Source organism: Rhinopithecus bieti, unplaced genomic scaffold (assembly GCF_001698545.2).
Source record: "Rhinopithecus bieti isolate Rb0 unplaced genomic scaffold, ASM169854v2 scaffold_14549, whole genome shotgun sequence".
Classification (NCBI taxonomy): domain Eukaryota; kingdom Metazoa; phylum Chordata; class Mammalia; order Primates; family Cercopithecidae; genus Rhinopithecus; species Rhinopithecus bieti.
In genome coordinates, this window is record NW_016808027.1 from 593036 (window position 1) to 608756 (window position 15721).

A 15721-nucleotide genomic window follows, 5' to 3' on the forward strand; every position below is an offset into this window, starting at 1 on the left:
AGGAAGGGGATATCTATAAATGAGCCATGGGCCAGGCAGACAAACGAGGGCCTCAGCCAGAGCCTCGGCCTTCCCTGCCCCCCGGATGCCGCCTTGGAGTCAGGCCCTCGCTGTGCAGACACACTCCCATGTATGGCTCGTTCACTCTGCTCAAGGAAGGCTATGTCTTCCTTATGTCACCCATGAGGACACTGCTGCTCAGAGAGGCCTCGTGTCTTGCCTGAGGCTACATGTCACGTATACAGCAGGGGCTGGGATCTGAGCCAAGGACAGCAAGGATGGATGCCTCAGAGCATCCATCACTTCTCAGAGGTCGGAGTGCGAAGGAATGTGGAGCTCCTTTAATTCAGCCTTTCCTTTTTTCAGATTGGTAGATTGAGGCCAGGAGAGTGTGGAGTCCACGGGGGAGTCACTCTTCATGTCTCCCTAGATAAGCAGGCTTCAGTTTCTCTAGCTGATTGATGAGAAACAGGCCCCATCCTGCCAAGCATTCAGGGCTTCTCCTGTCTTTGTTGGCACAACTTCTCCATCAGGACACAGCTCATCTCCTAATTGCGAGGAGAGGAGCAGGTGTGCAGGCAGGGTGAGTGTTCAGGTTGCACAGCCACCTAACCTCAACACAGCCCCTGGCTCTTCCAGTGCCCTACTCTTGTATAGGCCCTGCCGTGCTCCCTGTAGCAGCTTAAACCCCGCCTGGAGGTTTCTCCCTACCTCCAACCACTCCCTGGGGAACCTGCCTCCCCCAACCCCCACCTCCAGGCTCTTTCACCCCACAGCAGCCTTATCCTAGTTCCAACTCCCTCCAGCCTGTGAGAATACACACCGTGTTGGAAACCGCATCCCTCCCTGAAAGTGACATCTCTGTGCCCCAGAAAGCGCATGAGCTTGGGTGTCAGTTTAACCCTGACCCAGTCCAAAGTTCTCTGAGGCTGTTTCTTCATCTGTGAAATAGAGATGAAACATGACAACTGAAAAATCATGGGATCTATGCATTTGGAGAGAAGACTTTATTTCTTTTCTTTCTTGCTTTCTTTTTTTCTTTTTCTTTTTTAGAGACAATGTCTCACTCTGTCCCCCAGGCTGAAGTGCAGTGATGCAATCATGGCTTACTGCAGCCTCCAACACCTGGGCTCCAGCGATTCTCCTGCCTCAGACACCCCAGTAGCTGAGACTACAGGTGCATGCCACCACGGCTGGTTAATTTGGTAAGTTTTTGTAGAGACAGGGTCTCACTGTGTTGCCTAGGCTGGTCTCAAGCAATCCTCCCACCTCAGCCTCCTAAAGTGCTGGGATTATAGGTATGAGACTTACTTCTTATAAAGAGTTACAGCCTACAAGGTGGCCATTCTGATGGGCTGGGGAGCTCAGTCTTTGGCAGAGTCCAGAGACAGACACTTTAAGGGAGGAGGGGTTAGATAGAAATTTAAGCTGAATGCATTGCCCAAATACACATATTCAACAGGTTATAGGAGGAGCTGTGAATATTCACGAGGTGGTCCTAATGTATGCATATTGAACAAACATGTGTGTTACATATGACCCATGTTCACCTTGGGTTGGAGACTTAACATTTAAATGCATGTATACATCAAAAGGTGAAGCAAGGACATGAAGGACTCAAGTGCGGTGTCTATAAACTGGCCAGAACCCATCCATGGTCAGTGGTCTCTTATCAGAAAAAATTCCTGAAATCAGTCTCTAGTCCAATTAGACCTATAGTTTTGGCTGGTGGAACGGGCATCAGTTAGTTAGCGTCTGGCGGTGGAGGAGCTGCAAATTGTTTTACCATTGCTTATCTCAAGACCAGGGCTTATTTAGCTGCTAGAGAAAAAGAGAAATGTTGTGGCAGTGAGAACATAGTTTATTCTTTAGTGTATGGGTGTGGGACTTAACCCTTGCCTGGCGTGACCCGAGGTCTTGTTTATAGTTTGGCATCTTATTGCCACAAAGAGTCCATTCTGTCAGTCTTATGATCTCTGTTTTAGCATTAATGCTGCTCAGGTGTAGTGTCTAAGCCACAAAAGGGAGGGGGATAAACGAGGTGTGTCTCTTGTCCCTTCATGGCCAAAACTCAGTTTTAAAGGTTTCTCTGGTGTCCCCTTGGCCAAGAGGTGGGTTGTCCATTCAGCAAATTGGGGGGCTTAGGTTTTGAGTTTTAGTTGACACAAGAAACCTCCTGGCAGGACTGTCCTAAACCCTGTTATCTTGCCCGACCTCCTAAGTATGTGGTACAGCTTCTTCCTTCTGGGAGATTGCTCCCAGCCTCGCCCAGTGACCTGGGGCTGGTCACTTGCCCTCTCTGATCCTTAGTGCCATTGCCTGCAAAACGCCTTCCCAGAGCAGTCATACGGCTTGGATGAGCTGATGGATGGATTAGTGCTTCCAAAATTCTGAGAGCTGAGCAGACATGAGCCATTATTAATATGGCAGTGATGGTGATGGTGATGACTCTTATAATTCTGGAAGCAGAGGATGAGGAGGAAGTAAATCATGACACGTACGTGCCAGGTCAGCCTGACCTCACCGACAACCCAGGGGAATAAATCACTAGGAAGGCCCCCTGAGGTAGGAGGAAGCTCAGCAGCAACATGGGGACTCTGTAGGTGGGCGGGGGGACCACTGTGCACAGTTGTTGTTCTGCAGGTGCTGCAGGGCTCCAGCTTGGGCACTGGCTGGCCTTCAGCCCCCAGCCTCGGCTCTGCCACTGACATGCTGATCAGGTCTCATTCCCTGCCTGGTCCTCAGTTTCCTTATTATAAAACGGTGGAGGTTGGGGGGTGCAGGTGCAGTGGCTCATGACTATAATCCCAGTGCTTTGGGAGACCAAAGCAGGAAGATTTCTTGAGGCCAGGAGTTCAAGGCAAGCCTGGGAAACACAGTGAGACCCTGTCTCTACCAAAAATTTAAAAATTAGCCAGGTGTGATGGCACATGTCTGTGGTCCCAGCTACTGGGGAGGCTGAAGTGGGGAGGATCCCTTGAGCCCAGGAGTTAGAGGCTGCAGTGAGCTATGATCACACCACTGCACTCCAGCCTGGGCAGCAGAGCGAGACCCTGTCTCTAACAACAACAAAAAAATTTAACGGTGGTTGGGGATGGGGGTGGTGGGAGTTGGGGGAAGAGTTTCATTCTGTTCTGACCCTGTCTTTTGGAGTCTCATTCTGTTCATGGCCCACATGAGCTAATGGCTGTGCCACTGTTTTCCTAAAGTGTCAAGTGTGGGATTACAGTTTTTAATAATGTGTCTTCTTGGAGAGAGGACACGGTAGAGGGGTGGTGCAGCAAAGGCTGGGAGGGACGCCGAGGGTGGGGGCTGGGGATGGGGTAAGGGGGAGAGGCAAATGCGGGATGAGAGCAAGCCCCTGCCCGGCTGTGGATAATTTGGAAGAAGGGCCCTGCTCCCCAAAGACTTTGCAACACTGCCCCCTGGGGGCTGGAGAGGAAGCCTGTGCCCTGACTTTTCCTCTGAGACTTCAGTCAGGGAGGGGACCTTGAAGGATCACTGTCCAGAGGCTGAACTGGGTGGGCCAGAAGAAACCCAGCTAGGGCAGTCATCGCCTGCCTGCCTTCCCCACCTGTCCATTCCACTTTACAAGCCTCTCAAATCTGCAGCCCTGTCCTGGTCTAGCCCACCACCGCTCTTGTCTGGGCCATGCTCTGGCCTCTTTCCCACCTCCAGTCTCACACCAGCCCATCTTCCTGCAAGCCAGAGGTAACTTTCTAACCCTTAAATCCTACCATGCCCCATTCTGTGTAAAACTCTGACCCAGCTCCCAGTGCCCTCAGGAGAGACCATCCTTCTCAGCCTGACACTGAGTGGCCCCTGTCTCTCTGTCCAATCACATCTTCTGCAGGTCACTATCCTCACTTGCAGATGAGACATTACAGGGGTGTTTAGAGCAAAGAAGGCTCTGGGGTAGGACTTTTTGGGTGTGACTGCTGGCTTCCCCCCTTGGTAGCTGTGTTACTTAATTCTTACTTTGCACTTTTTTTTTTTTTTTTTTTTTTTTGAGACAGAGTCTTGCTCTATCTCCCAGGCTGGAGTGTAGTAGCATGATCTCAGCTCACTGCAGCCTCTGCCTCCTGGGTTCAAGCAATTCTCCTGCTTTAGTCTCCTGAGTAGCTGGGACTACAGCTGTGCGTCACCACACCTGGCTAATTTTTGTATTTTTAGTAGAGACAAAGTTTCACTATGTTGGTCAGGCGGGTCTCGAACTCCTGTCTTCTGGTGATCCACCCATCTTGGCCTCCTAAAGTGCTGGGATTACAGGCGTGAGCCATGGCGCCCAGCCTGCAGTACTTTTTTAAATTGTAAAGTATATATAACATAAAATGTTAACATAAAATTCAGTGGCATGAAGTACATCTACATTGTTGTGCAACCACCCTCACCCTCCATCTCCATACCTCCCTCATCTTTCCAAACGGAGACTCAGATTCATGTGTTCTTCATTCCACCTCTGTTTCCTCATCTGACGGATGGAACTAATCACTCAGTGTGCTTTGCACGTGCTTATAGGTGGGTAATAGGTATTCAGGTAATGCTATGATTGTTTTCTTCTCTTGAGGAAGCTGCTCTGGAAAGTCAGTGCAGCAGCACCGCACGGAGTGGTCTCTAGAAACCCACAGCCCACCGCCGCCCGGCTTCATTTCTGTGGCTCGGGCACATTTTCTGAGAGCTACTGGGGAAGCATGCCGCCCATCTCATCTGGGAAGATGAGTCACTTCCTCTGCTGATGGGTTATGAGCCTAGGGATGGGGAAGGCAGGAAGCAGAACACAGGCAGCGGCTTCTCGGCTGGTCGGGGCCTCCGTAGCGGCTCACATAAGAACCATGTGGCCAGGTGGATTCTCTCTGGTGTCTGGACAGGGTAGGACACCCTAACTTGCCTGTGTGCCAACTCTCTCAGGAGGGGCTGGAGCAGGCTAACTTCCTTCCATCAGTGCTGCTTATTCAGAGCACATCAGTTCGCTTTTTGCTTGATTCTCTCCTTTTCACATCACACTCCCAACACATCACTCCCCACCATTCTGCGCACACACTTCCAAGATTCACTCACTCCAACTCTTCCTGGCATGTGCGTCTAAAATCATCTCACCTTCTAAGTGGCACTGTCCTTGTTTAAATGCATGTCCTTTTTTTTTTTTTTTGTCCCCTAGGTGGAACTAGGGGAGAGACCAGGTTTCAGGCATCCCTGATGGATCCTGGTTTCTGGCCTGCTCTCTGACCAGGGGAGCAAGTGGATTTATCCAGCAAACAGGCTGAATGGTGGTGTCAGAATCAGAGCTGGGTCCAGACAGGATGCTTAGAGGGCCACAGAATCTCCTCCTAAGAGTCCTTCTGCTGGGGACTCCAGTTTCTTCAGTTAAAGACACCAACCATCCTCCAGAAAGAGCCAGCAGTGGCAAGCAATCAGCTTAAGCAAACCAGTCAAGTCTTTGGAGTAGCTTAGGCTGGAACTCGGCCAACATTAGTTGCGTGGCATGGGGCAGATACTTCATTTTTCTAAGTCTCAGCTTCTTCTTCAAAATGGATGCAACGATTACGACTAACACTCATTATTTGCTAAGCACTATTCTAAGCACTTGTATCAGCTCAGTTAATGCTCCCAACAACCTATTATAACCCCCAATTTACAGATGAGGAAACTGAGGTACAGAGAGACCTGCCAAGGTCACACAGTTGGTAAGAGGCAGACCAGGATCTTAACTTAGACAATCTGGCCCCAGAGTCCAAGCCCCTGAGACGGCACTTAACCGTCTCAAAGGGCAAATTTGAGGACTTGGTCATCATCCACTGGTCCCTAAGCCATGAGGTTGAATACGGAACGAGCCAAGTACTAAGCTGCTGCCTTTGACTGACCCTGGGCATTTTACTTTCCTTGTTAAATCTCAGGTTTCCCTCCTACAACAGGAGGGGCTTGAACCCCAGCTCCGGTTCAGCAAAGAGCTCACCATTTGCCTGGAAACCTGCCCCTCCCAGGTCCCTGTTCTGAGCCCCTCCTGTCTCCTCAGAGTCAGCCCCCATCCCCACAGCCTGTGTGGCAACTCTGCCTCATATTCCTCTGTCTCTTACTCCCTCTTTTCCCTAAATTCAAAGCCCACTCCTTGTTCCTGTGGAACCCTGCACAGCTTCCTTAATCTTCTGTGACTCCTGTCTCCCCAGTTCTAATCCATCCTCCACATTCTAATGGAGCCATCTTTCCAAACACTAATCTTTTTTTTTTTTTTTTTTTTTTTTTTTGACAGGATCTTGCTCTGTCATTCAGACTGGAGTGCACTGGTGCCACCCTAGCTCACTGCAGCCTCAAACACCAGCAATCCTCCAGCCTCAAGCTTCCCAAGTAGCTGGGACCACAGGCTTGCACCATCATGCACAGCTATTTTATTTTATTTTATTTTATAGAGACAGAGTCTTGCTATGTTGCCCAGGCTGGTCTCAGACTCCTGGGCTCAAGTGATCCTCCCACTATGGCCTCCCAAAGTGCTGGGATTACAGGTGTGAGCCACCGTGCCCAGCTCCAAACCCTAATCTTATTGTGCCCAGCCTTTCTCCTCAGAGCAAAGCCTATTTCTTAGCCTAACATTTGCTGCTCATCACCACACACCTATAACCTACCTTACACTTTCATCCCTGGCGCCTGCGTATGCACAGTTCCCTCAGCTCAAATGCCCTTCCTGCCTTTTACCACTGGATTAGCACAGATCCATCCTTCACGTGGTAAGGACGACCTCCAATCCCTCCCAGCACCACCCAAGTGTTCTCTGCTTCCTCCTGAAAGAATACGTATGTGCTCACAGTCATATTCTAGCTTTCCACGTGTCCTTGGCTAATGAGCATCGAGCTGGCTGGACGTTCCCTCGGGGAGCTTCCCATCAGCCAGTCCCTCTGCCTGCAGCCTTCCTCCTGTTTATTCATCTGAGCTGCTCCAATGCTCCAACGCAAATGGAGTTTTTCTTCCCCTTCTCAGACACTGGACTAAGAATGGGGGCAACCCAGGGTCACCTGTCACAGGACTGGCATAATCCCAAAGAAGCTGAGTGCGAGAGTCTCAGGCTTTGCAAGGTGAGAAGCCTTCCAGGGAGTGGAATCTCTGTGGCTGTGGTGGCGAATGAACTGAGGCACTTGATTTGCAAAGCGCTCTCACATAGAGCAGCTCACTAAACTTCACTCAAGCCAATATTGCCATGATTATTACCCCCATTCACAAAGAGGAAACAGAGGCAGAGAGAAGTGAAGTCATGCGCCCAAGGACACACAGGCCGTATGTGGAGCTGAGATTTGAGACCAGTGCATTTGGCCACCAAAGCTGATGCCCTTACGCTGGGGCCACACTGCCCCCTGGTGGCAGCGAGGATGGTGGCGGTGATGAGTATGTACTAAAAAAAAAAAAAAAAAAAAAAAAAAAAAAAATTAGCCAGGCGTAGTGGCAGGGTTGCCTTGTAATGCAGCTCTCGGGGTCTGAGAGAATTGCTTAACCGGGAGGCAGAGGTTGCCGGTAGCCAAGATCAGCCACTGCACTCATCAGCCTGGGGTGGAAGAGTGAGATCCTCTCAAAAAAAAAAAAAAAAAAAAAAAAAGAAATACCTGATGATCAATCCTCCATTTTGCAGAAGAGAAAACAGGTTCTCAGAGAGCTAAATGCCAGGCTTGAATCCAAATTAGTCTGGCATCAAGATCAGAGCATTTAACCACGATATTGCCTCCCGGTCTCATTCAATGGGGAACAAACACTTCTACAGTCTCAATACCTTCACAAAATTCCCCCACCACTCCAGCCTTAAGTGAGGGTAGGCCCTCCCCCTGGAGCGCCAAATCTGCACACTGACCTTTATTACACTCTTTTTACTCTCTTGTCTCCCACTCAATGCCCTGGGAGCCCAGATACTGGCTTCAGAAGCTCTCCTCCTCCTCCTCCTCCTCTATTAACCATCCTCTCCCTCTCCCATTCCTTCAGCCTCTCTACTGGCTGCTTCCTACCCATGAATGGTGGGAAATATGCTCAAATATCTCAAATTTTTAAAGTACAACAAAATTCTCCCTGACTTCCTGCTATGGTCTGAATGTTTGTGCTCCCTCAAAATCCGTATCTTAAAACTTGGCCAGGTGTGGTGGCTCACACCTGTAACCCCAGCATTTTGGGAGGCCGTGGTGGGAGAATTGCTTGAGGCCCAGAGTTCAAGACCAGCCTGTGCAACATAGTGAGACCCTGTCTCTACAAAAATGGAAAAAACTAGCCAGGCATAGTGGCATGCGCCTGTAGTCCCAGCTATACAGGAGGCTGAGGTGGGAGGATCACTTAACTCCAGGAGTTTGAGGCAGTGAGCTATGATGGTGCTACTGCATTCCAACTGGTGCAACAGAGTGAGACTTTAATCTAAAAAAATTAAATGAATGCATGAATGAATAAATAAATTAAAATTTAAAAGGTCAGACATGTTCTCAGCTCCCACCTACTTGGGAAGCTAAGGCAGGACGATTGTTTGAGGCCAGGGGTTCAAGATCAGCCTGGGCAACAAAGCAAGATCCTGTCTCTACAAAAAAAAAAAAAAAATTTCTTCTTCTTTTTTTTTTCAATAAAGCCAACCTAACCTCTAGGGTGATGGTATTTAACGGTGGGGACTTTGGGAAGTGATTAGGTTGTAAGGGTGAAGCCCTCTTGAATGAGATTACATCCCTTATAAAAGAGGCCGAAGAGAGCTTGTTGGTCCCTTCCACCATGTGAGGACACAACTAGAAAGTGCCATCTATGAAGCAGAGAGCAGCCCTCACCAGACACCGGATCCACTGGCACCTTGATCTTGGACTTCCCAGCCTCCAGAACTGTGAGCAATGAATTTCTGTTGTTCATAAATGACCCAGTTTAAGGTATTTTATTATAAAACCTTGAACTGACTAGGACACATCTCATCAGTCTCCAACCATCCACATCTCTCTCTCTCTCTCTCTCTCTTTTTTTTTTTTTAAGACCACAGAAGCCTGACCATTCTGTTTAATTATCTCTAATAATCCTTAAAAATCAGCACACAAATCCATTCCAGGTAGCTTTGCCTCTCCATCTGCTGTGGTGGCATTTGTCCAGACGCCACTACCCCCCTAAGAGTGGGTCAACCTGGGGGAGCAAGGCCTAAGAAAGGAAAGGAAAGGTAAGGAAGGGAAAGGCCCCCTAGCGTCTGCCCCACAGCCCTGGGATAGGCACATATTTAGCCTGGCCTGAGACAGGGCAGGAAGAGGCCACAGGGCTGAGTGCAGGGACAAAGGTACCAGGGTCCCAAGTGTCCGGGCCCCCAGCTACCCACCCCATGTCTGTTTTGGTTTTGTCATTAAAAAAATAAAGTGACAAATACTGGTGGAAACCAGTTGTTGCACTGTATTCTGTTAAAAATACGGACCAAGGGCATAGAGAGTCTCCTCTTCGGCAGGTCCTGCTTCACAGGATGTCTGCCCGCTTGCCCCGCACACGGCTTCGAGCCTTGGTCCGGGCTTTGAAGGCGGCAGCATTGTACAGGTGCTTCCTGAAGCGTGGAACCTTGCAGGCCTTCAGGGCAGTGGCATCCAGCACCAGCACAGGGCCCAGGCCAAAGATGTCACGGAGTAGCTCATTGCTCTGGAGGTGGTGGTGCATAGCTGAACCCAGCACTTCCTTGACGGCAGTGTAGATCCGGTGCCCAGCCCAGCTGTCCCGGTAGAGCACCTCAAAGCCGAAGCGCAGTATCTCTTCTTCACGTTCACCGCCCTCCACGGAGTGCAGCACGGCGCGGAAAGTAGAGCACTGGCGCCGGCGATCGGCCTTGGCACGGTACTTGTTACTGTCAGTGACCAGACAGAGTGCGCAGGACACTGCAGAGGGCCTCCATGTCCTCATAAACAAACACCTCCTCAAGGTCCCGGGCAAGCTCAAAGAGCAGTGCAATGGTTTCACCGGCAGCGATCCGCAGGTTCACACTTTCACTGGACAAGAGCTGGGGCAGCCGGGGCAGCTGCCTGTCAAGGATGTGGCTGATTTGGGTGCTGGGGGAGATGGTGAGCAGCAATGCCCAGGACTGCAGGGCAGCACAGAGCAGGCCATGCAGGCTGGCAGGAACCACAGGAGTTGTGGAGCTGCCCAAGCCATAGAACCGGCTGAAAACACTTTCTAAGTAGGCAAGGCAAGAGACCAGGTCCTGGATGTTGGCAGCAGCCACGTAGCAGCCCAGGCCAAGAGCAGAAGCACAGTGGAGCCGGGCAGCAGGGCTAGCTGTGCTGTCACTGAGCACAGAGACCAGCAGAGGCTGCAGGCTGTGGAACAGCTCCTCACCCTTGGGTTCAGGGCCCAGCTGCACGCAGAGCAGGCCTAGCACAGCAGCAGGCAGGGCTTGTTCCTCTCCCTTGCCTTTCTTGAGGCACTTTTCCAGGGCATCAGCTAGTGTGAGGCGGCGCTCCAGCAAGAAGTCAGGGAGTAGGCGCGACGCCAGGGCCAGGCGCAGGCTCTCGAGAGCACCCTGCCGGGTCTTGGCACTCTTGTCTGTGAGGCAGTCCACATACTCCTTCAGCTTTTACTCAAGGTCTTTCTGCTGGCCCTGCTCATCCACGACATCCCCCCCAAGGCTGTCCTCTGCAGTGGTGCTGAGAAGCCTGGGGCATTCACTGGCGGTGCTGCGGACCTCACTGGCTGCCTCATCATCACTGGAACCCGAGTCAGCTTGGGTACTGCTCCGGGCACCTCCTCCACGGCGCGGACCACCCTTCCGGAGTGTGTTGCCCTTACAGGCGCGAGGCACGCCGGGAACCGGGTGCGGGGGGCGCGGGGGCGCGGGGTCAGGGACCCGGTGAGTGTGGGCTCCCGGACGGCGAGACGCTGGCCGGTGCGCTGCGCTGAGACTTGGCCAGACCACCGGCGCCACACGCCGCGCCCGCCACCATCTTCGCGAGGCGCCCATCCACGTCGTCTCTTTACAGGCAAACATCTTGAAGACGTTATCTATTCTCTCTCCATTTACTCACTCTCAACCTTCCTTGCTCACTGTTCCACTGGCCTGTTCGCATCTGGGGCACCAGTTCACACCTGGGGCACCCTTCATCACTGGACCCCACAGACACTTTTCATCTGGTTCTTGTCCTCTTGGGCACATCTGCAACATTTGATGCTGCTGACCACAGCTGCCCTAGGGAGCCTCTGTGATATTACACTCTCCGGGTTTTGCTTCGTGCTCTCTAGCTGTTGTTTCTCAGTATCTTTTGCAGACATTTCTTTTTCTGCCTCAGTCTCATGTTGTTTTCCCCCCAAGGTTCTGTCCTTCTCACACTACACTCTCTCCCTAGGTGATCTTGTTCGCTGTCGTTAGTATATGCTTCCCAAGTCTTCGCCTGCATCTACTCTTGTCTCCTGAGCTCCAGACATCAGTCAACATCACCACCATGTCTTGTCCCCCAAACCAGAATACTGGGCATCATCTTGGACCTTTCCATAATCAGTTGTCAAATTCTGACTATTCTACCTCTTGAAGATTCTCCAAATTTTTTTTTCCTCACTATGTTGCCCAGGCTGGAATGCAGTGGCTTGATCTCGGCTTACTGCAACCTCTGCTTCCCAGGTTCAAGAAATTCTCCTGCCCCATCCTTCCAAGTAGCTGGAATTACAGGCATGTGCCACCACACCTGGCTAATTTTTATGTTTTTAGTAGAGGTGGGGTTTCACCATGTTGGCCAGGGTGATCTCGAACTCCTGGCCTCAAGTGATCCACCCGCCTCAGCCTCCCAAAGTGGGATTACAGACGTGAGGCACCATGCCCAGCTAGATTCTCTAAGCTTTTATAGTTAAGAGGTATGGCTTTGCAGATGGATTGGACTCTACACTAACTCACTATTTGTCCAGCAGAATGACCAAAGCAGGCTTAGTTACTTAACCCTCTGAGCTCCCTCATCTATAAAACAAAGGTAATGGAAATTGATCTTTGGATTAAATGAAATGAAGTATGTGACTACCAGGGCACAGCCATTAGTACAAGTAAGCTCTCAATAAAGGGCAGCCGTCATCTGCTATCNTAGCTGTGCTGTCACTGAGCACAGAGACCAGCAGAGGCTGCAGGCTGTGGAACAGCTCCTCACCCTTGGGTTCAGGGCCCAGCTGCACGCAGAGCAGGCCTAGCACAGCAGCAGGCAGGGCTTGTTCCTCTCCCTTGCCTTTCTTGAGGCACTTTTCCAGGGCATCAGCTAGTGTGAGGCGGCGCTCCAGCAAGAAGTCAGGGAGTAGGCGCGACGCCAGGGCCAGGCGCAGGCTCTCGAGAGCACCCTGCCGGGTCTTGGCACTCTTGTCTGTGAGGCAGTCCACATACTCCTTCAGCTTTTACTCAAGGTCTTTCTGCTGGCCCTGCTCATCCACGACATCCCCCCCAAGGCTGTCCTCTGCAGTGGTGCTGAGAAGCCTGGGGCATTCACTGGCGGTGCTGCGGACCTCACTGGCTGCCTCATCATCACTGGAACCCGAGTCAGCTTGGGTACTGCTCCGGGCACCTCCTCCACGGCGCGGACCACCCTTCCGGAGTGTGTTGCCCTTACAGGCGCGAGGCACGCCTGGAACCGGGTGCGGGGGGCGCGGGGGCGCGGGGTCAGGGACCCGGTGAGTGTGGGCTCCCGGACGGCGAGACGCTGGCCGGTGCGCTGCGCTGAGACTTGGCCAGACCACCGGCGCCACACGCCGCGCCCGCCACCATCTTCGCGAGGCGCCCATCCACGTCGTCTCTTTACAGGCAAACATCTTGAAGACGTTATCTATTCTCTCTCCATTTACTCACTCTCAACCTTCCTTGCTCACTGTTCCACTGGCCTGTTCGCATCTGGGGCACCAGTTCACACCTGGGGCACCCTTCATCACTGGACCCCACAGACACTTTTCATCTGGTTCTTGTCCTCTTGGGCACATCTGCAACATTTGATGCTGCTGACCACAGCTGCCCTAGGGAGCCTCTGTGATATTACACTCTCCGGGTTTTGCTTCGTGCTCTCTAGCTGTTGTTTCTCAGTATCTTTTGCAGACATTTCTTTTTCTGCCTCAGTCTCATGTTGTTTTCCCCCCAAGGTTCTGTCCTTCTCACACTACACTCTCTCCCTAGGTGATCTTGTTCGCTGTCGTTAGTATATGCTTCCCAAGTCTTCGCCTGCATCTACTCTTGTCTCCTGAGCTCCAGACATCAGTCAACATCACCACCATGTCTTGTCCCCAAACCAGAATACTGGGCATCATCTTGGACCTTTCCATAATCAGTTGTCAAATTCTGACTATTCTACCTCTTGAAGATTCTCCAAATTTTTTTTTCCTCACTATGTTGCCCAGGCTGGAATGCAGTGGCTTGATCTCGGCTTACTGCAACCTCTGCTTCCCAGGTTCAAGAAATTCTCCTGCCCCATCCTTCCAAGTAGCTGGAATTACAGGCATGTGCCACCACACCTGGCTAATTTTATGTTTTAGTAGAGGTGGGGTTTCACCATGTTGGCCAGGGTGATCTCGAACTCCTGGCCTCAAGTGATCCACCCGCCTCAGCCTCCCAAAGTGGGATTACAGACGTGAGGCACCATGCCCAGCTAGATTCTCTAAGCTTTTATAGTTAAGAGGTATGGCTTTGCAGATGGATTGGACTCTACACTAACTCACTATTTGTCCAGCAGAATGACCAAAGCAGGCTTAGTTACTTAACCCTCTGAGCTCCCTCATCTATAAAACAAAGGTAATGGAAATTGATCTTTGGATTAAATGAAATGAAGTATGTGACTACCAGGGCACAGCCATTAGTACAAGTAAGCTCTCAATAAAGGGCAGCCGTCATCTGCTATCGTTGTCATTAATACTCCTCCCTCTTCTTCTCCTCACCACCAAGCTTCCTGGCTGGTTGCCCTGCCTCTGGTCTCTCTCTCCCACTCCAAGACATTCTCCATGGACAGTGGGTATGAACCTTCTCAAACATGTAGCTAACTATGTTAGTCCTCTGTCTGAGGCCTGGTTCTGGCTTTCCAATGTCCTCATGCTGAGTGTTTAGTCCTTGGCTTCAAGACTCTCTTCCCTCTGGCCCCTACCAACCTCTTTAGCCTCATCTTTGGAGACTCCCAGTCTCTCTTTCTATATTGCAGCCCAAACCAACTTCTATCTCCCTTCTAACACACCTCCTGCTTTTTCTACACCTCATGACTTTGTTTACCCCCTCCTTTGTGGCCTGCACTCTATTCATCTGTTTGAAATTTATGACCCATTTAAGAGATGTCTTCCATGATGCGAGTCGGCTTCATTTCCTCCTCTGGGCCCTTCAGCTCTACAGTAGCAGAGATCACAGTGGATATGATGGACAAGGTTTGGACAAGGTTTTGACTGGCTACCCCACTAGACTGTGTCAATTGCCTGTGACCACGCACCCAGTGCAAAGCCAACCTCATTCAATGTGGAATGAAGAATGAGCCTCAGCTATCCTAATCTTTAAAATGGCGGCATTGGCAGCCAGTCCTGGTCAATCCAGAGGAGGGAAAGAGCACTGGAGTCTGGAGGAAGATGAAGTCACAGAAGGCTCCCTCGAGGAGGTTGGGCTTAGAATTATAAAGCCTCTGTATTAGTCCATTTTCACACTGCTGATAAAGACATACTCAAGTCTGGACTTCTTCTGAGTCCTCCAAACTGTTCCAACCTGAGCTTGTTACCCAGTTCCAAAGTTGCTTCCCCATTTTTGGGTATCTTTTCAGCAATGCCCCACTCAATTGGCACCAATTGACTGTATTAGTCCTTTTTCACAATGCTGTTAAAGACATATCTGAGACTGGGCAATTTACAAAAGGAAGAGGTTTATTGGACTTACAGTTCCACTTGGCTGGGGAAGTCACACAATCATGGCAGAAGGCAAGGCAGAGCAAGTCCCGTCTTACATGAATGGTAGCAGGCAAAGAGAGAATGAGGAAGACGCGAAAGCGGAAACCCCTGATAAAATCATCAGATCTCGTGAGACTTGTTCACTACCAAGAGAACAGTATGGGGGAAGCCACCTCCATGATTCAATTGTCTCCCACTGAGTCCCTCCCACAACACATTGGAATTGTGGGAGTACAATTCAAGATGAGATTTGGGTGGGGACACAGAGCCAAGCCATATCATCCTCTAAGAACGATTAAGAGTGAGCAAGAGAGGGCAAGAGTGCGGATTTGGGAGACTGGGTGGCTCTCTGTTCTGTCACGCTTGTTCCTCCAGCTTCAATACACTTGAAGGATCCTAGCAGCCAATAGCACAGCATTTTACATTTACACGGAAAATTTTCACAAACTTTTTCATTTGTGTCATTAGTTGGTGCAGAGGCTGGAGTGAGAGTTAGGAAATCTGCCTTGTCTTTGGATTGCTGTGTGACTTTGGGCAATCCCTTTCACCTCTGAGCTTGTTTCCTCATCTGTCACATGTGGATACCAATAGTTGCTCCATACGTGGGAAAGTCCTCATAGACCATAAAGTTCTGTGTCCCACTGAGCACTATTAATCTTGTTGTTTTAATTATCAGCAAAGCCCATGGTAACTGCTAACCAGCCACATGGGGGTCTCCAGAAAATATTATTCAGAGCCCCAGTAAAAGGGAACCTCTGGGGGTCAAGGCCTCAGCAGGCCAAGAAGGGGTAGAGCTTGGGGGTTTAATGGGATAGGCTCAGCTCCAACCTGGTTCTTCCCACTGAGGCAGCACTGGCTTGGGGAGAGGAAGGAGCAGCTGGCATGGCCTGGGTTG

At 50.8% G+C, this 15721-nt stretch overlaps 1 pseudogene across 1 annotated transcript; it reads right to left on the reverse strand.

Annotated features, from left to right (window-relative positions):
* Positions 1-9429: 9429 nt before the first annotated feature.
* Positions 9430-12708, reverse strand: LOC108537607 (interferon-related developmental regulator 2 pseudogene; annotated as a pseudogene). The gene is made up of 3 exons (XR_001887862.1): positions 12417-12708; positions 12046-12293; positions 9430-10929 (listed from the first exon to the last, which is right to left on the reverse strand). The product of XR_001887862.1 is annotated as an interferon-related developmental regulator 2 pseudogene (transcript).
* Positions 12709-15721: the final 3013 nt, after the last annotated feature.